The sequence below is a fragment of the Silene latifolia genome, chromosome X, assembly GCF_048544455.1.
Source record: "Silene latifolia isolate original U9 population chromosome X, ASM4854445v1, whole genome shotgun sequence".
Taxonomy (NCBI): Eukaryota; Viridiplantae; Streptophyta; class Magnoliopsida; order Caryophyllales; family Caryophyllaceae; genus Silene; species Silene latifolia.
In genome coordinates this window covers 230710258-230722459 of record NC_133537.1, presented here as the reverse complement: position 1 = coordinate 230722459, position 12202 = coordinate 230710258, and the positions used below count along the sequence as shown (strand labels likewise).

At 35.1% G+C, this 12202-nt stretch overlaps 1 non-coding gene across 1 annotated transcript; it reads right to left on the bottom strand.

Annotated features, from left to right (window-relative positions):
- Nucleotides 1–548: 548 nt before the first annotated feature.
- LOC141625402 (small nucleolar RNA R71) lies at nucleotides 549–655 on the bottom strand. The gene has a single exon (XR_012535184.1). It is a non-coding gene; the product is annotated as a small nucleolar RNA R71 (small nucleolar RNA).
- Between the last annotated feature and the right edge of the window lie 11547 nt (nucleotides 656–12202).

Below are 12202 nucleotides of genomic sequence, written 5' to 3'. Positions count from 1 at the left end.
CCCATTGATCTTGAAATCGAAAGAACTTTGACCAAAAATAGAAGACTTTCTAGGAATACTTTGGAGGTATTGGTGAAATTTTGGACATTCAACCAAATAACATTGAGTTCATCAACCCTTTTGCAAGAGAAGGAGAGGATAACCCAATGCAAAACCCACCACAAAATCAACCCACAATGCCTAAATTTTCATCACATTCCGTGCCAACCGACGAGAACCTACCAAATGGTACTCCTACACCACAACATTTAACCGGTAATTTCATTGCCAAATCCGCATTTATACAATTAGTTGAGAGAAGTCAATTTGGAGGGATGCGTAGTGAAGACCCTCATTCTCATATGGAGACTTTTTGCGACTACTGTGATGCGATTTCTCAAACCGGAGTTACTCAAGACCAAATTTGATGGGTCTTATTTCCTTTTTCTTTGATTGGTTCCGCGAAACAATGGTTGAAGAGCCTAGATAAGGCTACTCTTGGTATTGATTCTTGGAAGAAATTGGCACTTGCTTTCTAAAAGAAATTCTATCCTCCGGAGAAGACTAACATGTTGAGAGCCCAAATCACCGGGTTCAAACAAAGAGATGAGGAATATTTGTATGAAGCATGGGAGATATTCAAGGACACTTGTCCATATTGTCCACACTATGGACTTAGCAAGTGGTTCCTTGTACAACAATTTTGGAACGGTCTATATGAAGACTCCCGAAACATTCTGAATATGGGATCAAATGGTATGTTCACCGAAGTTGATGACAATCAAACATGGAACAAAATTGAAGAAATGGCGGTCCATAACTCACAATATAGTAGACCTCGGAAGGCTACTAGAGGAGGAAAACATGAGGTGGATTCCATTACTCAATTGGGTGCTCAACTTAGTGCTCATATTGATACCATTAATTTGAAGTTTGAAAAGGCTATGGCTAGACTTGAAGAGTCCTCCAAATCACCCAAGTATCATGTTAATGCTATGGTGGTATCATCATCAATTCCATGTGGAGTATGTGAGAATTGTGGAACTTTGGGACATGACCAAAGTGAATGTAGGAGAACAAGTGAACAAGTGAATACTTTCGAAGCATACAAAAGTGGCACCCCTTATTCCAACTATTACAATGAGAATACCAAAGTCCACCCCAATCTTTCATACAAAAGTCAAAATGTTCAAAACCCTCAAACATACACCTCACCTCCAATGAGAAACCAAGCTCAAAGACCCTTTTACAATCAATACCAAAGTTATCAAAATCAACCTCCATACAATCAAACAAATGACCAAGGTTTTGATGTTCAAAAAGCGGTCCTCCAAATGCAAAAGAACCAAAAAGAGTTTTTCACTCAAATGCTAAAGGATAGCCAAGCAAAAGACATCTGCTCCTCCGACAATAATGCGATCACAACTATTGATCATGATGATCACATGTTTAAGTCTCATTATAAAGAATACAATTGGGAAGTAATATTTTACTGTCAACTGGTCCACACATATCGGTAATGATTGGCTGACTAGAGTTTGACATTACTGTCGTGCGACGGTGGTGATCAGTTGATCCCCTAGGTCATACCGAAAGGGCAACACTCTTAATTGATCATTTAATTGATCGTATAACGTTACGAGTCAATTAAATTATTTAAAATTGACGGACGATTTTGGAAGTAATATTTACGTGTCTCATTGAAATTTGATTAAATGAGATACGGTCTGAGTAATCGAATTGTTTCATTACTCAGATGAAATTATTGTTTAAGGAAACAATTAAAATTGAATGAATTATTATAAATACAATTTATTGTGATTTATAATTGGTAAAATATTTTGGTACAAGTAATTATGAATTACTAAGTCGATTTTTTTATATGACGTATTTTTATTAATACGTTGATTTTTAATATGTTAAAAATACATAACAAATTTATGTTACATATGAAATGTGACATAAGACAAATTGACATTTTGACAAAGATAATATGGAGTCCATATTATCTATGTGTGCCGAAATTAAGAGGAGGATTAAGCTAATATTGTGTTGATTATATTAGTGGAGAGCATGATGATTACCCTAATTGACTAGCCATGCAAACCTAGTGTTCATTGTGAAGAACAACTCAAGCATGCATTGGCTCCCTCTAATCCCCTCTTCCACCCGGTTTTTGAGAGGAAAAAAAACCACTTTGGTTTTTCCTCTTATTTTACCTAATATACACAAAAATGTGTTTGTCATTCATTCATTCATTTTCATTCATCAAAAATATTTTATAGAGATAAAATATTTTCTTCTTCTTCCTCTCCTCTTAACTGGTTTTAAGAGTCCAAAACCAAAGATTTTTGGGTCAATTTTATCACTAAATTAATATTGTACTAGTATTCATAATATTAATTTTATTAAGAGTGTGCCTTGGGTATTATATTTTGGGAGAGATCCTATACTTGGATCTTAGTTCTTCCATTAAGGAAAGCACAAGAACAAGAGAGAAGGAGATCTCTCTTGTGCCCTTATAAACCGAAATTCCAATGTAAGATAAAGATTTCTTCTTTATATTGTTTATAGTTTGCATGCATAAGATCACCAATTAATTTTATGATTAAATTAACCTAAAACATATATGAATATGTTGAGTATATAGATCTACTTTTCCTTCAATCGGTATCAGAGCCAGGTTGTTTGCATGCAAATCGGTTAAAAGTTTTTCCGAGTTATACGATTAACATATAAAACTTGTTTAATTTGTGTTATTATGATATATCACGAAAATCATTATGCATGTTAAAATTTCTGGTCCTAAAATGTTTTTAGAATATTTTGGTTAATTTATGGATTTTTATTGTTCATATTATATAATAATGGCATTAAAATATGATTTTAGGAATAAAATGTCATTTTCGAACTAAAATTAGCTAAACGTCGACTTTTTCAGTGATTTTTGGATATGTTGTTACATATATTATTTTGAGATGACCTGTAAATTTTCATAATTTTTGGACTTTTTATGCTCGAAAAATGGATTTTTCATTATTAAAATCGGATTTAGATGAAAAATAGTTTAATATGAGATAAATTTCGAATCTGGTCATAGAAATTTAGTATGTTGTCACATGAAATTTTACAAGATGTGTGTAAAATAATAGGCTATATTGAAGTCTTTATGCATGATTTATGATTTTTTGAAGAAAAATAGCATAAATAGTGACTTAATTAGTGAAATATTAATAAAACATACTCTATGACTAAGGAAAAACGTCAAATGTTGCATTTTATTATCTTTTTCAGATATAAAATTGAAAAGTTGATGAATATAATTTTTCTCATGTTTTTATGATTATTTTTTGTTAAAACCGATAAACCGCAACATTGTTTTTCCGGATAAATTTCAAAATTTTTAACCTAAGTTTTTCAACATTATGAGTGTCATGGTATTTTTCCAGAATGTTCATGAGTTTAAATTTTGAATTTTGAATTTATTTGAATTTTTGTGATTTATTTGAAGTTTATAGGTTATTTTTATAATTTTAGGTCCATTAATGAACAATTTTTAGAAATATGAGTTATTTATGGTCAAATAATTAGTGAAGACTAAATTTTGAGTCCTAAGAGGTTAGGGTAATTAACTTATGCATAAATATGAATTTATGTAAATTTTTTTATTATAAAATGTTGAAATCACGCAAATCTGTAAAAACCGAGTAATATACGATATTGGCTACTTAAAGGCGATTTAGCATAAAATTGGGCATGTTCATACATATTATAATGCTGCATTTTCTTTATGATTGTCATAATTTTATTTTATGTAATTTTTGAATTATGTAATTTTACTTATTATGGCCTTAGTTTTTAATTGGTATTACCTTAAATGTATGGGAATATCGATTCGGTTGTAATTTATTGTGATCTCGTATCACCGTTTTGTAATTTAATAGATTTATTTTATTTTAGTTACAAATGTATAATAGGAAATTATGTAATTTGTTATGTAATTTTTTTTATTTCGGAGTTCCCAAAGACGGATTTCTTCAAGATGGCGATACATAAAGACGGTGTTACCTCGAGATGCGTGCCACAACCGAAGTTCAAGGGACCAATGGAGTTGGTTTTCGAATATGTAATAGTTTATTAGATTTTCTATTTTAGGAAGGCCATACTAGGATTTATTTTTATGCTTTGCATTTTATTTATATGTCGCATGCATCGCTAAATCGCCATAACTAAAACATGCATCATCTTCTTTCATCGAGTTTATCGACCATGTCAATTAAAATTATCGTAGTTCACCGCTTTAGTTCACTTAAAACGTGATAGATAATAAATTGACATGACCTCTCGCTAAAATAATCAATTGAGACATAGCCTTACCAAATAGTAGAAACCATGAAAACCTATTTCGCGAGGGAGTGCACTCGGCCCTACCGGGGTACAAAACTTGTTACGTAGGGGAAGTGGGTGATAAATTTCTATCCACCGAATTCATATTGATAAGCGATGAATTGGCCCTACCGTGCCCAAGTTGATGTGGATTTGGATCATGGACACATTTATTCGAAATTTGGATTGAGCTCAACGGAAGTATTCGTGACCGTAGTCGCATGTGTTCCGGGCTATAAATAAACATTAGAGTAATTTTATCGACCAAGAGTTCTAAAAGTAGAATCGGTTAAACGTTAATCCACCGAGTTATATTGATAAAGGATGTATCGGCCCTACCGTGCCTAAATCGATATGAATTTGGGTCTTGGAATCATTTATCTAGTTGGGTAGAGGTCACTAGAAAAATGCATAAAACTTGTTTAAATTAGTTTTCACGAGTATTATTAAACGACATTTGTTTTACTCCTTCTATTTTGTTTTGTAGACCACTTCTTTTTCTCATAACAAATGGCAACACCAACCCCTAACGCCACGCCTCTCGCTAATTCATCATGGCTCCGATCCTTCATGGATCGATGTAAACTTAAAAAGAATGGGTCAAATTTCTCCGATTGGGATGCCCAACTCAAACTAGCCGCCCAAGGTGACGACAAGCTTCGTTACCTAACCGAGGCCTCTCCACCTGAACCTAATACTAGGTCGACCGCCGCTACTAGGGAAGCATATGAGGCTTACCATAAGGAGTCCGCCACAATGAAAAACGTGTTGATCTTTGTGATGGAGGCGGATCTCCAAAGGAGAGCCTTTAAAATGGGCACCGCTAATGAGATTTACTCCAAGCTTGTGACAATGTTTTCACAAACTCCGCGGATCGTCCAATATGAGGCGGCCGCGGCATTCTTTGATCTCGACTTCAAAGAGGGCCAAAAGGTTAGCCTTCATGTGCTCAAACTTATGGAGCTTGTCGAGACCTTGAAGATTCAAAAGGTTGAAATCCCCAAAGAACTCATTGTAGATAGGATTCTACACTCCTTGTCAAAAGTCAAAGCGTATGTTCAATTCCGGGTGAATTTTAACATGCAAGACAAGGGTGTGTCTCTTGAAGAATTGCACAAGTTACTTGTGCAAGCCGAAAGGGACATGGGGTTAAATGTGAACCCACCCAAGGATGTGCTTAACATAAGCACTAAGAGCAAGGGGAAGTTCAAGAAGAATGGGAGGAAGGGTAAGAAACAAGCTCCCACTTTCACCAAGACTAAGACTAATGAAGCTAGCACTTCAAAAATCAAGAAGGGTCCTCTTGATAAATGCCATTATTGTAATGGTGTTGGACATTGGAAATGAAATTGTTCCAAATACCTTGGTGATATTAAGGCTGGAAAGATCACTCGAGGAGGTAAATGACTATCCTTTCTTTTATGTTTCTAATTCAACTATGGTATTGTGATACAAAGTTGTGATAATGTATCTCCCTTTTTATTGTAAATAGGGCCTCCACCAAGCAAAGACAAGGGAAAAGAAAAGCAAGCATGAGAAACCATCAAGAAGCTAGGAATAGCTTTCATGGAGCTTTGCTTTTTATTGTCTTATTTTATTCATGTTTTGGATTTTAGCACCTTTAAGTTTCCGTGTTTGACATGGAAAGGTATTTTGGATAATTGGTTGTATTTTGGATAATGGTGGCTTGGTTTGCAACCCAAGTCACCCGTTTTATCATTTTATCCTTTGTTCTAAAATTCATATTTAAATGCTTGCTCTTAGAAACATATAATTATTCACTTAAAGTGATCTAATAGACAAATATAATGACGGGATTCATTATATGTCCACATGCTTAAGGCTTGTGTATGATTTTTAAAGGAATGTCAATCACCAAGTACACTTACGAAATCTAAAACTATTAGTCAACCTATGAGATAGTTCTTCTTATACTTCAAATTCATTATTTGTGTCTCATATGCTATCTTTGAATCTATAGTGTATTTATTCTAAAGATAGAGTGGGAGAACAATGAGAACACAACACACGAGGCAAGATAAATTTGTGTACTTGTGTAAATGAGATCTACGCAAGGTAGAATGATTTGAATGAAGGTATATCTATTTATATAGTATACCCAATAGATGAGATCTATGGTCTCAAGTAAGTTCTATATGACTAAAGAGACCAAGTGAAGTAATCATAAGAGTATGTTCTCAAGATAACTACACGAGGAGACCAAAAGAAAGTTTTGGAACAAGAATGACTAATGTAAAGTCTTAATTGACTAGTTTATGATAAAATTTTGACCAATAGTTTCAAACTTTACTTAAGAGCCTAAATGAATCAAAGTAACATACTAGTAATAAACGAGTTGCAAGGATTGATATACCGATATCTTCAATAGCCAAGTTTTAACCACGCAGATGTCATTACTTAACCTCATTATGAAAATGAATTGGTTAAACCTCCTTCAGAAAGGGATATTTTGAAGGACGTGTATTAGATATTATTTATATTTAAACAATGACATTGCTACGTATCATTATGACATGAACGAATTAGAGATTAAAATCTCTTTCCATAAGGTTAAGATGAGGCCTCTTCAAAATAGGAATTTTGAAAGGATATGATGGGAACATATATGGCTTCATCTTAATAACTTTGCAAAGCAACATACATTCCAATTTTGAAATGTTTTCGATTGAGTAATCAATTTCGAAACATGTGGAATTAAGTGGGAGTTTAGAAATTATCATGTGAAGACATGGAATTTAGGGGGAGCTATCATCCTTTGAATGTTTACAACTCATTACTCATTAGGAATGACGAGCTAATATCTTCTTTCACAAAGAAGTATTTGAGTTTTCAATTCTGGATGAATATGGACTATGATGAATCCAATTACATCAAGAAATATTGGATTAGTATTAAGAAATACACATCGTATCAACATACACATAGGTTATTCATGTAAATGAAAATGGAATTGCCATTAGTAGTCATGGTCGTTCATTGAACCTAAGAACAGTTGATCTCATGATCATTAGTAACTAATGTTTCTGCCATTAGAATTATCATGCACATGTCCAGTGGTGAATCATATGCATAAGAGCATGATGATTCATTGGTAAGCCATAATAGAAACGTCATGAATTCTCGAGTAGAATCCGATGAGCGATTTCGGTGTTTGATAGAATGCTCTGTTATGTGACAAGAGGTTGCACATATTAATGAAAATCCGAGCACATGTAAGGATTTATGAGAATCCTAAAACTTTTCAAGCCAAAAGGAGAAATAGGAAGTTGGGAAAGATACTTAGTTGAATTAAGAAGTTGCTCAAAACTAATCTTTCCTAATATGCTAGGACTTGTGAGAAGTGCTAGACTAATCATCTTGACAAATTGTTGCAAGACTCTACAAAACATATGCCTAGTGCTTTGTGTGGATGGAGCACTTGATCAGTACAAGTTATATCATTCACCACAAATTCGTTCGTTATCTGATAATCGATAAGGAAGTTCTTTCAAGATAAAGAACCGAAACCAAGGTCGGGAACCTTGATGTGTACTTGGTGAGGTTCACACTATGAGTGATAACATGAATGTAAAGGATAATACGATTAAGAAGTTTGAACACATGGACACGTAACATGTTAAACTTCTATTGAAGTCAACAAGTGTTTACACACTTACGATATGCATCACAAGGTTGTAATCTTGTATTGACTACCCGAGTGTGATGTCGACATTTGTCGTTTGAGTTATTAGTAACTCACCTTATACTTTGTTACATCCAACGGGTTGTAGAGACAATTGAACCCCGTTTAAGTGAACATGGATTAGCATTGTATTTGCCCATAGTTACTTGTATGAGGTGACGTCTCGAAGTGACTAGAGTGTGATGCGATTGATGGCAAGTTCAAGTGCCATAGAGTCATGTGAGATGACTAGTCGATCACATAGGCAGACTGTTAGGAACTTTTTGTCGGGCCTAATGACCGCTTATAGAGTTCTGACAAATTTATATAGCCTGGTCTTGGCGAGAGCTGCTATAGTATTCCAACGAGTCGATTCTTTTGACTAAAGACTATTCACCTAAGAGGGCACAGTTTCAGATTAACTTTGATTTGTGTTACTACGACCTTCGTAAATGGGGTCAAATGGGCATATTTTGGGTTATGATGGCTGTGGCTAGTTGAAGGGAATGAGTGCGATATGAATTGTCCACCCCTAGTCAGGGTTATAACAATATCTCAAGGCCACTCGAGGAGTAATGAACTGGAAATGCGTGGCCACGCTCGGAATGTATCCATGGTGGATAAATCCGGTCAATCAGTTATGCTCCAGATCGAGGAAACCACTCTCGATATGATCACTTGCAACTACGACCTGAAAGACACCTTGCATTGAGTGGGAGATAGTAATAGGACAAGAGAATTGGTGACGCAGACTTGTCGAGGACAAGTGGGAGATTGTTGGAATATGTGTCCTCCGACAATAATGCGATCACAACTGTTGATCATGATGATCACATGTTTAAGTCTCATTATAAAGAATACAATTGGGAAGTAATATTTTTATCGTCAACTGGTCCACACATATCGGTAATGATTGGTCGACTAGAGTTTGACATTTCGTCGTGCGACGGTGGTGATCAGTTGATCCCCTAGGTCATACCTAAAGGGCAACACTCTTAATTGATCATTTAATTGATTGTATAACGTTACGAGTCAATTAAATTATTTAAAATTGACGGACGATTTTGGAAGTAATATTTACGTGTCTCATTGAAATTTGATTAAATGAGATACGGTCTGAGTAATCGAATTGTTTCATTACTCAGATGAAATTATTGTTTAAGGAAACAATTAAAATTGAATGAATTATTATAAATACAATTTATTGTGATTTATAATTGGTAAAATATTTTGGTACAAGTAATTATGAATTACTAAGTCGATTTTTGTATATGACGTTGATTTTTAATATGTTAAAAATACATAACAAATTTATGTTACATATGAAATGTGACATAAGACAAATTGACATTTTGACAAAGATAATATGGAGTCCATATTATCTATGTGTGCCGAAATTAAGAGGAGGATTAAGCTAATATTGTGTTGATTATATTAGTGGAGAGCATAATGATTACCCTAATTGACTAGCCATGCAAACCTAGTGTTCATTGTGAAGAACAACTCAAGCATGCATTGGCTCCCTCTAATCCCCTCTTCCACCCGGTTTTTGAGAGGAAAAAAACCACTTTGGTTTTTCCTCTTATTTTACCTAATATACACAAAAATGTGTTTGTCATTCATTCATTCATTTTCATTCATCAAAAATATTTTATAGAGATAAAATATTTTCTTCTTCTTCCTCTCCTCTTAACTGGTTTTAAGAGTCCAAAATCAAAGATTTTTGGGTCAATTTTATCACTAAATTAATATTGTACTAGTATTCATAATATTAATTTTATTAAGAGTGTGCCTTGGGTATTATACTTTGGGAGAGATCCTATACTTGGATCTTAGTTCTTCCATTAAGGAAAGCACAAGAACAAGAGAGAAGGAGATCTCTCTTGTGCCCTTATAAACCGAAATTCCAATGTAAGATAAAGATTTCTTCTTTATATTGTTTATAGTTTGCATGCATAAGATCACCAATTAATTTTATGATTAAATTAACCTAAAACATATATGAATATGTTGAGTATATAGATCTACTTTTCCTTCACAAAGGTGGAAGCAAGGCACCTACAAAACCAAACCTTTCCAAAAGGCAACAAGCACTTCAAGCTTCAAAGGCTTTGGTGGTTCAACAAGCAAGAATGGAAATTCAAGAAACTCCTATTCTTATGGTGGAAGCTACTACTTCTATCCCGGTTATTGAGCAACTAGAAAAATATCCGGAGGTAACTTTCACATCAGATTCTCATAGGAAAAATTTTGTGTCTCTTGCTACGAAATCGATTTTACCCACCAAGTTTATTTGCCAAGACGCCTTGACCAAATTGGGTGTCCTTGAAAGGACCAAGAACTTCTTTGAGTCCATGGGGTTGCTTACATTGTTTAATATGCAAGAATTGACCTACCCCTCCCTCACCTTGGAATTTATAAGTTCATTGAAAGTTACAAAGGTGGAGACTCGAACGAACATTGAATTCCGCCTTGAGAATGTGGATAGGAAGATGTCCTTTAATGAGTTTGGCAAAGTTTTCGGTCTTGATAATGACTCGACTTATGTGAAGAAACCTTTAACAAAATATGATCTCCTTTGTGGAAAGCTATTACCGGGAGGAAATTCGAGTCCTTCCATGAATGTCGTGCCCTTTATGTTTATCACCCGGGCATAAGGGTGTGGCACAAGGTTCTGGGAAATACTCTTATTGCTAGGAAGGGGACTAATCACTTGACCGAACTTGATTTCATCTATCTCGAGTCAATCTTGAATGTCGAAAAGAAGTTCACCAAGAAATACAACATCCTTCAACTTTTAATCGAAAGGTGGCTAAATATCGATCATGGCAAGGAAGGCGCGGCCTTTATAGTAAATGGGGGATTGATAATGTGGTTGGCAAAGCATTTCAACCGGAATTTCAACAAAGATGACACTTATAAGCCGGGTAAGGGAGGCCACCTCATTGATCTAGCCACTATGGTTCACAAATTCCATTGGGTCAAGAACGACAATCTTGACAACAAATTTGAGTGGCTTACAAAAGATGCCAAGTCCTTCATTCTACCGAACAAAATTTGCCGACTAAATGTCCAAAGCCCGCACTATCTTCTCCCACTTTTCGAGGAAGCCGAGTCCATAATGCAACACCATAGGGAGGCTATTGCCGAGCCCTCCTCCTCTATTATCACTCCACCCTACTCATTCACCTACCATGAATTCCGACCCGAAAATGTTACGGTGGGAAATGACTACTTGACTTTTTTGATGCAAGAAATGCATAGACAAGCCCATGAAGACCGAGTAAATACATATAGAGCTCAATATCTGCCCCTCTTACACCTAGCTAAGCAAGGACTTCTTGGCCCATCATGTCCTTTGCCTAGTTGGGCGGATATGGAAGTTTTCTTTCCTAATGCTCCTAGAGATGCTAGCATGGGTGATGAGGAGGTTGTTGTTGAGAGTGGTGATGAAGAAGAAGAAGGTGAAGAAAAAGAGGGAAGTGAGGAAGAAGAAGAAAGCTCAAGTGATAGTGGTGAAGCCTCTGGGTCTATGGAGGTATATGATGATGAGGATGCTAGTGAAGATGATGATGATGGAGATGGTAGTGATGTCGCTATGGGTGACGATTGAGGATTATCAAGCTCTTTGGAGGATGTCACAATACATTGTGAGTCTCCTACACCTCCTTTAGCTTTGTTCATTTCTCTTGTTTTTAAATTGTATCTTGATCATGAGTTCGAGTCCTAGCAACACTTAGAGGACTCCCACCTCGGTCCCATTGAGGTGTCTTTTATTGTTTCCACCATGAAAAATCAAAAATGACAATTTTAGATTCATGCATAGCATCTTTTATGCATGAACTCCCTCACTCTCACTTGGTTTGGGGAAGTTCAAGCATATGCATTGGGAGTTAATTTAAATTATGCTCTCAAACAAAACAAAAATTCATGCATCATATAGCATATCTTAGTTTGCATTCACTTTTGTATGTATATCATATAGTTTGCATTTAGCTTAGGAATCATGCATTTTCATATAGCTTGCATAATTTTCTATCATATTGGCCATTGAGGACAATGCCCATACTAGTGTGGGGATGGGAAATTCTAACATGACTTATAAAACAAAAATGATAAAAATTGAAAATTTTTGAAAAATAAACAAAAACATGT